This window comes from Theropithecus gelada, chromosome 9 (genome assembly GCF_003255815.1).
Source record: "Theropithecus gelada isolate Dixy chromosome 9, Tgel_1.0, whole genome shotgun sequence".
NCBI lineage: Eukaryota > Metazoa > Chordata > Mammalia > Primates > Cercopithecidae > Theropithecus > Theropithecus gelada.
Genome location: NC_037677.1, coordinates 11,541,205 through 11,554,012, shown reverse-complemented (window position 1 = coordinate 11,554,012; position 12,808 = coordinate 11,541,205).

The following is a 12,808-nucleotide window of genomic DNA, read 5'->3' as shown; positions in this document are numbered from 1 at the left end:
GGAGGCAGAGGTTGCAGTGAGCTGAGATCACACCACTGCACTCCAGCCTGGGTGACAGAGTGAGACTCTGTCTCAAAAAAAAAAAAAAAAAAAATCATTTAACAAAGTTTATTAATTGATTGTTGGCTCTGTCCATTCATGATCTGCTGTAAGCTGCTGTGTGTTCCCACCCTGGGATTCTTACACTACACTCACTCACCATGTGAGTATGGATTTGAAGGGTGGAACACACTCTTTTGAGTTTTGTATGCTTATACCACCCTGTGTATTTTGATAACTCAGTTTCCCACCTTTTTTCTCCAATCAGACTCCTGCAAGGGCTTTATTTCTATGCTGCAATTTCAAATGACCTGCAAATTCTTAGAAGTATAAAGAATTAAAAATATATAACCAACTAAAATTGGGTTGTGGGAGGCTGGAGAAAGGAGAGAGAGGCTTGATTCACCACTGCTCAAAATAAGGTGTCAATACTGTCTAAAAAACGTACTCTCCAGACTTTTCACATCAAACTTTTTTGGGATGCAGTGCGGTGTGGTACAGAGAGTAACGGGTTTTGGATTCCGATGGCTCTGAATTGGTTGACACTCTTCCTAGCTTGGACATTGCAAAGTTATTTAATCACTTATTTTCCTCATCTGTAGAGAAAGGTTACGGTGGTGAAATGAGATCATGAAGCTAAAATGCCCAAAGGTAGGCCTGGGGCACAGTTGGTTATCAGTAATAATAGTTATTATCAGTTATAGAAACTTAGGAGAACTAGAATAAATACAGAACTCAATATCCTAGTAGATGAGTAAGAGAGGGTTTGCAGACCTTGTGGGTGTGAACATAGGGAGGGTTATGTGGAATCAGACCAACCAAACAAAGGGAGTTGGCATTTGGGGTCAGTCAGATTTTGTGCAGCCAGGTTACGGCTAGCTCTGGATGGTTGACACACAGTGTGATGTTCCACTGCATTTGTATCAAGATAATGCCCCAACTCTCCCCCCAAAATCCAGCATTATTCATAATCGCATCTTTCATTATCAATTTGGGGAAGGTCTTAGGTACACAGTCAGTTCCTGGGGATGAAAATGATGATTTCTTCCTTTTTTTTTTTTTTTTTTGAGACGGAGTCTCGCTCTGTCGCCCAGGCTAGAGTGCAGTGGCCAGATCTCAGCTCACTGCAAGCTCCGCCTCCTGGGTTTACGCCATTCTTCTGCCTCAGGCTCCTGAGTAGCTGGGACTACAGGCGCCCGCCACCTCGCCCGGCTAGTTTTTTGTGTTTTTTTAGTAGAGACGGGGTTTCACTGTGTTAGTCAGGATGGTCTCGATCTCCTGACCTCGTGATCCACCCGTCTCGGCCTCCCAAAGTGCTGGGATTACAGACTTGAGCAGCCGCGCCCGGCTTTTTTTTTTTTTGAGATGGAGTTTTGCTCTTGTTGCCCAGGCTGAAGAGTAGTGGCGCGATATCAACTCCACACAACCTCCGCCTCCCGAGTTCAAGCAATTCTCCTGCCTTAGCCTCTCGAGTAGCTGGGATTACAGGCATGCGCCACCGTGCCCAGCTAATTTTGTATTTTTTTAGTAGAGAGAGGTTTCTCCATGTTGGTCAGACTGGTCTCAAACTCCCGACCTCAGGTGATCCGCCCACCTAAGCCTCCCAAAGTGCTGGGATTACAGGTGTGAGCCACTGCACCTGGCCGATTTCTTCCATTTTCAAGTATTCAAATCTGTTTTTTTTTTTTTTTTTTTCTTTTTGTGATGGCGTCTCACTCTATTGCCCAGGCTGGAGTGTGATGGTGAGATCTTGGCTCACTGCAACCTCTGCCACCCAGTTCAAGTTATTCTCCTGCCTCAGCCTCCTGAGTAGCTGGAATTACAGGCATGAGCCACCACACTTCGTACTTTTCTGTTTGAAGTTTTCAAGCTGGGCACAGTGGCTCACACCTGTAATCCCAACACTTTGGAAGGCCAAGGCAGCTGGATCACCTGAAGTCAGGAGTTCAAGACCAGCCTGGCCGATGTGGTGAAACCCTGTCTCTACTAAAAATACAAAAAATTAGCCAGGTGTGGTGGCAGGCACCGGTAATCCCAGCTACTCAGGAGGCTGAGGCAGGAGAATCACGTGAACCTGAGAGGTCTGGAGGTTGTGGTGAGCCGAGATTGCACCACTGCACTCCAGCCTGAGTGACAGAGCGAGACTGCGTCTCAAAAAAAAAAAAAAAGAAAGAAATAACAATAGAATGATTTACCTCAAACTCTTCACAGTAAATTCCTATAGGAAAAGGGAACTGTGTTCTTTCAGCCTGGAACTAAAGTGGGGCCTTAACGTTTCATTCTCTATACCACTGTATTGTTTGACAGTAAGCATATTCTAAATTATTACATCTGGTGATGTTGATAACATCCTGGGTCCTTTTGGTGCCACTGTTGCTGTGTCTTACTTAACACTCAAGGTGGGGATAAATATCCCAAGGCTTATGTCTCTGGTTTGATAAGATGGAGTTAGGACGTGAAACCAGGGCATGCTGGTGGCAGAGGACAGCGGGCGGAAGTGAGGAAATGAGTGAGAAGCGTTTCTCATCTGGGCCCCAGGTCCAGCAGCCCCGTGAGCTCACACTTCGAAAAAGGGCCCACCACCCGCTGACCAGAGAACTAGAGAAGTAACTGTCAGTCCAGAGATGGAGTTGGGAACACTTGGACCTAGGAGGTCCTGGAGACCCTCAGCTTCCTCTTCCCTTTCCCTTTAAGATAGAAGCTGTTCTTCTGCACCCCACCCTGCCATCATTTCCAAATGAAAGTGGAGTCAAAAGCTTCAAGTACGAAATACAACTTTTTTTTTGAGACGGAGTTTTGCTCTTGTTGCCCAGGCTGGAGTGCAATGGCGTGATCTTGGTTCACTGCAAGCTCTGCCTCCTCAATTCAAGGGATCCTCCTGCCTCGGCCTCCCAAGTAACTGGGATTACAGGCGTGCGCCACCATGCCCGGTTTTAGTATTTTTGGTAGAGATGGGGTTTCACCGTGTTAGCCAGGCTGTTCTCGAACTCCTCACCTCAAGTGATCCACCCGCCTCAGCCTCCCAAAGTGCTGGGATTACAGGCGTGAGCCACTGTGCCTGGACAGATATAAAACTTTAAATTGGTTCAACTGGAATGTGTCCATCCCCTTATTCAAAGCCCACCTCCCCTCATTCATTGACTGGCTGCGCTTTTACCTTTGTAGGCCTCTGTCAGATAAAACATGTAACAGAACAGGCTTCATTCACCATCAACCAGCAAAGGCTTAGAGTTCTGCATCCACATCTCAACAATGTACAAACAATGGAGATGAATATGAGAGTAATACATATGATGAAGGAAATGGAAAGTTTGATGTGTGCATAAAACAATAAACTGTACAGACATATAATAAACTGTACAGAAATAATAAACAAGATCCAAAGACTACAAACAGAAAAACAGGCTGGGCATGGTGGCTCATGCCTGTAATCCCAGCACTTTGGGAGGCCGAGGCAGGCAGATCACGAGTCAAGAGATCGAGACTATCCTGGCCAACATGGTGAAACCCCATCTCTGCTAAAATTACAAAAATTAGCTGGGCGTGGTGGCACGCACCTGTAGTCCCACCTACTCGGGGGGCTGAGGCAGGAGAATCACTTGAACCCGGGAGGCAGAGGTTGCAATTAGCCAAGATCACGCCACTGCACTCCAGCCTGGCAACAGAGAGAGACTGTCTCAAAACAAAAACAAAAAACAAAAAAACAAAAAACAAAAAAAACCCCAAAGGGAACTAAAGCAAAAAGAAAAAAAGAGAGAGAGAGAGGAAAGAAGCAGATTTTTAAAGACTTGGTTGATCACGGCCGGGCGTAGTGGCTCACACCTGTAATCCCAGCACTTTGGGAGGCCAAGGCAGGTGGATCACGAGGCCAGGAGTTCAAGACCAACCTGGCTAAATGGTGAAACCCCATCTCTACTAAAAATACAAAAAAATAAGCCAGGCGCGGTGGCAGGTGCCTGTAGTCCCAGCTATTCGGGAGGCTGAGGCAGGAGAATTGCTTGAACCTGGGCGGAAGAGGTTACAGTGAGCCAAGATCGTGCCACTGCACTCCAGCCTGGATGACAGAGACTCTGTCTCGAAAAAAAAAAAAAAAAAAAAGACTTGGTTGATCACTTGCCTGTCATATGTGTAAAATATCACATTTTATATTTATGTTGTATGGAAACTCAAACCACTACCAAGATGCCCTTTTGTTTTGGGGTTTGTTACAAACAACATTTGTTCAAGATTTAGCCTGAGAGATTGCTTTTTCCTCTCAATCTACAAACATGTCGCTTAGGGCAGGAAATGTACATTCAACGAATAACTATGTTGAAAATACAATGCAAAAAGAATAGGCACGCTTTACTGTTTTTTTCTTTTGTGTAGAATTAAATCGCTGGAAGGAAGCCAAGGAAGTTACACATCTAACCTCCTGTTTTTGGCAGAACAGCCCTTAATTTGTTGATATTTGGTAATCAAGTTCTTTTGGACCTTAGATGTTATGGATTGATTTCTTTATTTTCCAGCCAACCAATTTTAATTGTTTTCATATTTCCATAAGGAAAGGAGATATAGTGCTTTTATATAGATTATAAATGTATTCTACTTTTTATTAAAACCTGTGAATAAATATTCTTTTTTATTATCTACCTGAACATCAGTGTACCTCCTGCTATACATAGACATGTGTTGATTTTTATTTAAGTCATTTCTGTCCAACCAAGTCACGGCAGGGAATGAATCATTTGTTTCTTTCTTGTTTTTTGGAATGTAGTAGAATTTTCATTTTACTGAGTCTTAGTTTCTTCATCTGTAACATACAAGCATTTGCTGTACAGGTATACATTATATACATTATCCTATAAACACACATGTACAGAGATGAAAACACTTTGGCTATAAAGTGCCAGAAAAATGTTAGCTACTTTGTTCCCAATTCAATATAAGGGGTTGAATTTTTTTTTCGAAATATAGGTTAGGATAAGTGTGTACGTATAAGAAACATATGCAGCCAGGCGCGGTGACTCACGCCTGTAATCCCAGCACTTTGGGAGGCCGAGGTGGGTGGATCACCTGAAGTCAGGAGCTTGAGAACAGCCTGGCCAACATGGTGAAACCCCATCTCTACTAAAAATACAAAAGTTAGCCAGGTGTGGTGGCACACACCTGTAATCCCAGTTACTGAGGCAGCAGAATCGATTGAACCTGGGAGGCAGACATTGCAGTGAGCTAAGATCGTGCCACTGCACTCCAGCCTGGGAGACAGAGCAAGACTCTGTCTCAAAAAAAAAGAGGAAAGAAAGAAAGCATGTCCATTCTAACTCAGAAAAGTGGAAAGTGAAGCTGTTGAATGGCCAATTGCATGTGTGGCTGTTAGACTCAGGATAGAGGTCTGAGCTGTAGAAAAGAGATTTGGGAGTTATCAGCCTGTCTATGGAATTGAAGCCGAATGTATGGATCAAGTCACATAAGGACAGTGTGGAGAAGTAGAAGTGATGAAGAGGACCTGGAGCCGAATCTGAACACATACTAGCTGTTTAAGGCAGAGGCCTTGAAACTGGGGTCAAGCGCTGTAGGCATGTCCGAGGACTGCAAGGCATATGTGAGCATGTAGGTTTTAAGAATCCATTTTGAGATTCTCACTTCCATTTGTAACTTCCCTCCACTTGCTCTGCCTGAGAGCACGCCTGTGCTGGGGAGGTGGGGAGTGGGCTGGTGTCTCCGTTCTTATCTGTTCACTGTTGTCTTTCTTCCACTTTCCAAGAGAAAGGCAATACTCTTCGTAGCACCATATTGCATTTTGCTGCACTGTGGAAAATGCATTTTGCTGGACCACTGGGGCCCCAAACAAAGCGGCAATTAGGAACATTGATATTGGTTCTGAGACAGCAAATGAATCCAGTGCCAGGTGACAGACCCTCTGTCAGCCAAGTGGCCTCCAGCTCTGCATTCAACAAAGCTGAAGTAGGACCTTACTGAACCTTGTCAGCTGTTAAATCCCTATAGATTGCTTGTGCTCATAGATCACTCTGTGATTTTTGGCTTAAACTCAAAAGGAGTTCAAACAATCGAAAGAAATTGCTATAAAAAAAATCTTCCTTTCCCTTCCACCATTTATGTGAATAAAGTATCTCAGAGCTTCCATCTATAAAAATGAAAAAATATAGGAATAAAATGGATGCCGAATCCTGCTTCACTCTAGCAAAAGGTCATATTTACCAACAGATAACTAAACTATACGAGAAAAGACATATATATCTACAGCCTCATCTATTAAATGATACATTTCCCATAAAAATTTTTTATGGCAAGACGATAGTGACAGAAACCAGATCAGTGATTGCTCGGAACTAGGTATTAGGGGATTGCTTGCAAAGAGGCAAGAGGAAAATTTGGGGTTGAGGAAATGTTTTATATCTTGTTTTTTTTTTTTCTATGAGACAGAGTCTCACTCTGTATCCCAGGCTGGAGTGCAGTGGCGTGATCTCAGCCCACTGCAAACTCCGTCTCCAGAGTTCAAGTGATTCTCTTGCCTCAGCCTCCCAAGTGGCAGGGATTACAAGCGTGTGCCAACATGCCTGGCTAATTTTTGTACTTTTTGTAGAAAAGGGTTTTGCCGTGTTGGCCAGGCTGGTCTGAAACTCCTGACCTCAAGTCTTCTGCCTGCCTTGGCTTCTCAAAGGGCTGGGATTACAGGCACGAGCTACTGTGCCCAGCAAATATCTTGATCTTGATTGTGGTTTTGGTTACATAACTGAACACAGTTGCCCATATTCATCAAAATGTGCACTTAAAATGGGTGAATTTGGGGGTGATGTAAATTACACCTCAGTAAAGCTGAGGGGAAGGCTTTTTTAATAATTATGTATCAAATTTATATTTAATCAATTGTGTACCAGTAATCATTGTAATAATACAATCCAGAGGAAATCTTTAATACTTAGAGGCCTGTAGCTATGGGAAGTGCAGACAATTTTAATTTATACCTATTTTCAGAGAAGTTAAGATAGTGAACGATAAAAGACTATAAAGTACAAAACATATTTCATAAGGGTTCAATTCTGTGGAAAAATAAATAGGATATCAAAGAGAAAAATAAACTATATATTAATAAAATGCCAACTGTTAAAAACGTTTTTAAAATATGCAGTAGGCTATAACAAACCACCGTGTATTTGAGATTTCATTAGATCTATTTTGAAGAATGGTATGATAGTTTTATTTTAAATATTGGTACTGGCCAGGTGCAGTGGCTCATGCTTGTCATTCCAATGCTTGGGGAGGCCGAGGCAGGAGGATCGCTGGAACCCAGGAGTTTGAGACCAGCCTAGGCAACATACTCAACAACAAAAAGCTGGGCATGGTGGTGCATGTCTGTAGTCCTATCTCTTTGGGAGGCTGAGGAGCACTTGAGCTCAAGAGTCTGAGGCTGTAGTGAGCTATGATCACACTACTGCACACCAGCCTGGGCAACACAGCAAGACCCTGTCTTTAAAATGAAATAAAATAAAACAGAATATTGATACTTATACAATTTATTCTTTGTAGCTATTTAGACTTAGGTTACTTTTTTATGTCAACTTAAAAAATGTATAAGGAGAATACGTATTTGTTCAAAATATTTTGGGGAATAAAAAAAAAAAGCGGTCTAAGAAAGAATAACCAGAAAGAGGCCGGGTGCAGTGGCTCTCACCTGTAATCCTAGCACTTTGGGAGGCCAAAGTGGGTGGGTCACAAGGTCAGGAGTTCGAGACCAGCCTGGCCAACATGGTGAAACCCCGTCTCTAATAAAAATACAAAAATTAGCCGGGCATGGTGGCAGGCACCTGTAATCCCAGCTGCTCGGAAGGCTGAGGCAGGAGAATCACTTGAACCCGGGAGGCGGAGGTTGCAGTGAGCCAAGATAGCGCCATTGTACTCCAGTCTGGGCAACAGAGTGAGACTCTGTCTCAAAAAAATAAAATAATTAAAATAACCAGAAAGAAAGAAAGAAAATGATCTCAGAGAGAATGTTCATATAATTCTAAGAAGAGGAGCCGCGCAGTGAAGGTACATTGTTTCAAGCCTCAGAGAGATCAAGGTAGAGCCCCAAGGTAACCTACTGAGGCTTTAATTTATGAGTGATGTGTTGGGAGAGATATTCTCACCTTTCCCCAGACCAAGAAGAGATTTTGAGTTTGGAGATGAAAGATTCCCTTGGCTTCTGGGACCTCAAAAAAAAAAAAAAAAAAAAAAAAAAGGCTGAATTGCTTGAGGGCAAAAGAGGTGTCCAACGAGATTGCAAAACTGGGAGTGAGATAGTGAGAGAAGTGTTTTAAAGAATGGGGAACTGGCCGGGTGCGGTGGCTCGCACCTGTAATCCCAGCACTTTGGGAGGCCGATGCGGGCGGATCACTTGAGGTCAGGAGTTGGAGAACAGCCTGGCCAACATGGTGAAACCCTGCCTCTACCAAAAATACAAAAATTAGCTGGGCATAGTGATGGATGCCTGTAATCCCAGCTACTGGGGAGGTTGAGGCAGGAGAATTGCTTGAACCCAGGAGGCAGAGGTTGCAGTGAGCTGAGATTGCACCACTGCGCTCCAGCTTGGGTCACAGAGCATGACTCTGTCTCAAAAAAAAAGAATGTGGAAATGAATGGAGGCCTGTGGATTCTCCTGATAACCCCCTGGGTAAGTGGCAGTGCTGTGTCTATCCAGGGAGGCGCCAGGTTTTCCAGCCTATGTAGAGACTGGCTTAGAACAGATGAAGGAGAGCCACTCACTTCCAAGGGAAGCAAATGGCTGGACAAGAAGCATATCACTCCAGCCTTCATGCACCAAAGATCCAGCAGCCTACGATGTTCCATGCCGTCTAAAGCCTTCCTGAAACTTGCATGGCCCTGGGCCTGGGACAAAAGCCCCAGTAATGGCTGAGGTGGGATTTCCTCCTTACCCAGAGGGACAGGAAGCTCGGAAGCAGATGAATGTTTTAAGAAACATAGAAATGTAATATTTTTTGAAGTCTGTTGTTGCATATTAAAAGCCACTCCATAAGGAACGAAAAGTGTTAGGTTGGATTTGATAGCCGGGAGGTCATAGGCGCAGTTTCAGTAGGGTGTGGGGCATGATCTGGATTCTATGAAGCGAGGAATGAGTGGGAGAAGAGGAAGTGGAGAAATATGCAGACTGCTATTTCAAGAAGCTTGGCTATGAATAGAAGGTGAGATGAAGGGCAGATACAGAGTGGAAGATTCAGCCGGGGCTGCTGAGAGCAATGTTGTGATGTGCAAGGCTGGACCGGAGACCAACCTGTTTGGGCATCTTTTGGTTGTTTTCTTGGTATTTATAAAGGTAATTGTAAAGTAAGGCAAGCCATTGCAATCGCTGAACTCCCAGATCTCAGCGGCTGTGTGCCACACGAGAGAGTGAGATTTCTCATGAAGATAAAGTCCGAGTGGTTGATCCTACTCAGTGAGCATGCTCAGCAGCAGAGATACAGAGACCCAGGCTCATCCCATCCGTGCCATCTTCCACACGTGGCTCCCAAAGTTGCTCTGGAAAGGGGAAAGAGCATAGGGAATGGCCTTTGGGAGGTTTACCTGGGTGTGGACTGGAAGTGGTGCTCATCACTTCTGCCCACTTTGAGTAGAACTCAGTCCCATGACCACACCTGCCTGCAAAGGAGCAGGAAATGAAAGGCAGCTGTGCACCCGGTCAGGACAGGAGGTGTATCTGATGGATGCATAGCTAGTCTCCACCACATCATTCTACCCACTCGTTACTATGACCCGATTAGCTTGTATCTTAGCCTGGAGACCCCACCCTCAGTTTAGATGGTATCTTCACTGTGTTACTGCTCAAATACCTGTTCTAAGCTGTTTCCTGCCTGATCTATTCAAGTCTGGACTTCTTCTAGAGACTGTAAGGGAACCATCCCTGTTTATGACACAAGTCACAAAACCCCTAAATTCTTAGCTTGGGAAGGATCAGAGGGGAGGGTTTAGGGGGTTGGGGTTATGGCAAGCAATAGGACCAGTCTCCCTGAAACACTTCTTTCTTGGGGTTTTCCTTTGGGGGTTCTCCACTGTGATGACCATTGGCCCCAGGGACTTTCTCCAGTAACAATGTACCCCCAGTGTAAACAAAGTGTCCCTCCCACATCTGCACAGGATGGCATTTTCAAAGAGACTTACTGAGTTCTAAGGAAGGACGAATGAAAAATTAAGAGGTATTATATGTAAGCCAGAGGACCCTAGTCACACATAGCCATAGAATTGCTCACTGTTAGCCAGGCGCGGTGGCTCACACCTGTAATGCCAGCACTTTGGGAGGTCGAGGCAGGTGGATCACCTGAGGTCAGGAGTTCCAGACCAGCCTGGTCAATGTAGTGAAACCCCGTTTCTACTAAAAATACAAAAAAACTGGCAGGGTGCGATGGCTCACGCCTGTAATCCCGGCACTTTGGGAGGCCAAGGCGGGCAGATCAGGAATTCAAGAGTTCGAAACCATCCTGGCCAAGCCAACATGGTGAAACCCTGTCTCTACTAAAAATACAAAAATTAGCTGGGTGTGGTGGCGCATGCCTGCAGTCCCAGTCACTTGGGAGGCTGAGGCAGGAAAATCACTTGAACCTGGGAGGTGGAGGTTGCAGTGAGCTGAGATTGCACCACTGCACTCTAGCCTAGGCAACAAAGCAAGACTCTGTCTCATTAAAAAAAAAAAAAAATACTCCCTGTCTACTGTCTCTCTTTTTTTTTGAGACAGAGTCTCAGCCTGTCACCCAGGCTGGAGTGCAGTGACATGATCTTGTCTCACTGCAGCCTTCGCCTGCTGGGTTCAAGTGATTCTCCTGCCTCAGCCTCCCGAGCAAGTGGGATTACAGGCACACACACTACCACACCCAGCTAATTTTTTTTGTATTTTTAGTAGAGACAGGTTTCACCATGTTGGCCAGGCTGCTCTTGAACTCCTGACCTTAGGTGATCCACCCGCCTTGGCCTCCTAAACTGTTGGGATTACAGGCGTGAGCCACTGCTCCCAGCTTGTCTCCTTTTTAAGTGCTGCAGGACTTCTTAATGTGGACAGTTGGATTTATCCCTGACCTGAGACACTTTTCTAGACTTGGGTATCTGACTCTGTCTCAGATACCCAAGTGCTGTATCAGCTTGGCTTACTGATGTGCCATCTTGCTTAGTCAGTTTGGACTGCCTCTGATGCCCTGGGTTTTGGAATGTGTTTCTTGGCCCTGGGCCTTGGTGTGTGTTTGTATGTGGATGTGTATTTGTGATAGTTCCAATCTGGACTATGTTTTCTGCTTTGGCCACTGAGCCTGTACCATGGTTAGACTTACCCAGTGCTTCAAGCCTCATTGTGTTCCTCCGAGTTACTCTTTTGACAGCCTGTCTACAGACACCACAGCAGGACCCAACCCCCTGTTCCCTCTCCTGTACTTTTAGTTCCTGAGTGACCCAGTTCTATCTTGGGTAATTAGCAGACCAGGGACTGACCTCAACCTTCAAATGAGCTTAATCTCTCTATAACGAGGGTGTAGAATTATGCAACGTTTGAACAACACACACAAATTGTGTTTACCCTGGTATTTAGCAAGCCCACAAGAGAGCCAGAAATCCACAAGGAAAGTTATCTTAATGGAAGGGGGAGTCAAAGGGCTCATGGTGGTCAAAGACAATGGGTGCTAGGAGTTGAATGTTTGTGTCCCTCACAAATTCATATGTTGAAGTCCTTACCCTTAATTGATGGTCTTAGGAGATGGGGCCTTTGGGAGACAATTAGGTCATGAAGACGGAGCTCTCATGAATAGGAGTAGTGTCCTTATAAAAGGGACTCCAGAGAGCTCTCTCTGCACTTTTTGGCACATGAGGACAGAACAAGAAGGCGGCCATATGCAACCCGGAAGAGAGTCCTCACTAGAACCCAATGATGCTGCTGCCCTGATCTTGGATTTCTGGCCTCCAGACTGTGAGGAAGAAGTTTCTGCTGTTTATAAGCCACACAGTCTATGATGCTCTGTTAGAGCAGCCCACCCTAACACAATGGGCAAGTGGGGGTGACTCCCGTGCTCATCACCTTGCCTCTGGCTTGGCTCTCAGAGATTCCTTTTTTTTTTTTTTTTTTTTAAAGACAGAGTTTTGCTCTTGTTGCCTAGGCTGGAGTGCAATGGCACTATCTTGGCTCACCACAACCTCTGCCTCTGGGGTTCAAGGGGTTCTCCTGCCTCAGTCTTCTGAGTAGCTGGGATTACAGACATGAACCACCATGCCCGGCTAATTTTTTTGCACTTTTAATAGAGATGGGGTTTCTCTATTTTGGTCAGGCTGATCTCAAACTCCCGACCTCAGGTGATCCGCCCGCCTTGGCCTCCCAAAGTGCTGGGATTACAGGCGTGAGTCACCATGCCCAGCCGGCTCTCAAGAGATTCTTGCTTGGGCCCTAAGGAGAAGGGACTCTAATAAAAAAGCAACAAAAGGAGTGTTTTACAAAATTTCCTTGGGTCATTAGGGGGCCCAGGTGACATTTCAGGGGAGAGATATTCCAGGGGAGCTAGACCCTAGGAGGAATATGGTGGGTACCAGGCTATAGATGAAAGAGGATAAGACATGAGGGACTGGTGCCATTTGGGGAGGGCTGGAGTTTCTGTAATTCTGAGTGACGGGGCTTGTGGAGATATGGGTTGCACATATCCTAGTAGGCACATCTGCACACACACATTGATACATACAGGACTTTAAAAGGTGAGGCGGCAGAATGCTATTCTGGAAGCTTTTTTCCCTCTGCATTACCCAAGCC